The 1,180-nt window shown below is 22.2% G+C and overlaps 1 protein-coding gene across 1 annotated transcript in view; it reads right to left on the bottom strand.

The window, feature by feature from the left end:
* The window catches only part of LOC117183020 (neprilysin-3-like), a 25,061-nt gene that overhangs the window by 1,560 nt on the left and 22,321 nt on the right, over positions 1-1,180 (bottom strand). The window lies entirely within an intron of this gene.

Here is a 1,180-nt window from a genome sequence, read left to right as displayed (position 1 = left end):
ATTTAATAAAAAAAATAACACATTTTTAAAAAGGATAGTAAAATTTTTTACTAAAGAGATTAAGTTTTACCTGAAACGATTAATCTTCAAACAGAAAATTAATTTCTAACAAATTATTTCAACTTTAAGCCAAGTAGTTAAATTGTTGAATACAAAGGATAAGTTTTTAACCAAAAAAGGAATCGATAAATTTTCAAAAAAAAAAGAAGGAATTCTCAATACAATAGTTAAATTTTTAACTAAATAGATGAATATTTAATTGAAAAATTAATTTTTAACAACGCGGTTAGAATGCAATTACCCAGTCGAATTTTCAACTAAAGAAGAGAATTTTTTAACTAAAAATATTAAATTTCAGCCAAAAACATAATAGTTGATCTTCGAACGACAAAATTTTTTAATTTGAAATAACAAAATTTGAATTCAACCAAAAAGGAGTGGTTTAAAAAAAAAAGTTTATGTTTAAACTAAGACAGATTAGTTTTTAAGCAAGCGGTTAAATTTCCAAACCAAGAAAATAAAATTCTTACCAAAAGAGTTCAACTTTGGTATAGGATAGATTTTTTAGTCAAGAAGGAAACAAAATTTCAACCAAATTGTTAAATATTTTACAAAACACTAGAATTTTCAAAACTAAAATATTAATTGTCGCCCCACAGTTGAGTTTCGTACAAAAATAACTAAATATTAACCCAAAAAAAAACAATTTTTTTAAACAAAACTGTTGAATTTTTAACCAAACAGATCAAATTTCTAGCTAAAAAGTTGAATTTTTGGTTGAGAAATATTTATCTGCCATGGGAAAAATACAATTCCAAACAAATTGTTCAATTTACTACTAAACTGTTAAATTTTTTGAAACAAAATTAAGAAACTCCAATCAATAGTTGAATTTTGTACCAAAATAGTTAAATTAAATTTCCAATTAAAAAATTCTATTTTCACGCAAAAATGATAATTTTTAAATAAAACTGATGAATTAAAAAAAAAAAACTAGTGTAATTTTCAATCAAAATATACACCTCAATTTTCTACCAAAAGAGATCAATTTTAAAAAAAAAAGTTATTATAAAATGACAAAAGATGAATTTTCAACCAAACAGACTAATTTTCAAACAAATAAATGAATTTTTATCAAACGAATTTTAAAGCAAATAGTTGACTTTTTAACCTAGAGAGA

The sequence above is a fragment of the Belonocnema kinseyi genome, chromosome 2 (assembly GCF_010883055.1).
Source record: "Belonocnema kinseyi isolate 2016_QV_RU_SX_M_011 chromosome 2, B_treatae_v1, whole genome shotgun sequence".
Taxonomy (NCBI): domain Eukaryota; kingdom Metazoa; phylum Arthropoda; class Insecta; order Hymenoptera; family Cynipidae; genus Belonocnema; species Belonocnema kinseyi.
Note: the sequence above shows the minus strand (reverse complement) of the source record. Positions and strands in the feature narration are given on the sequence as shown.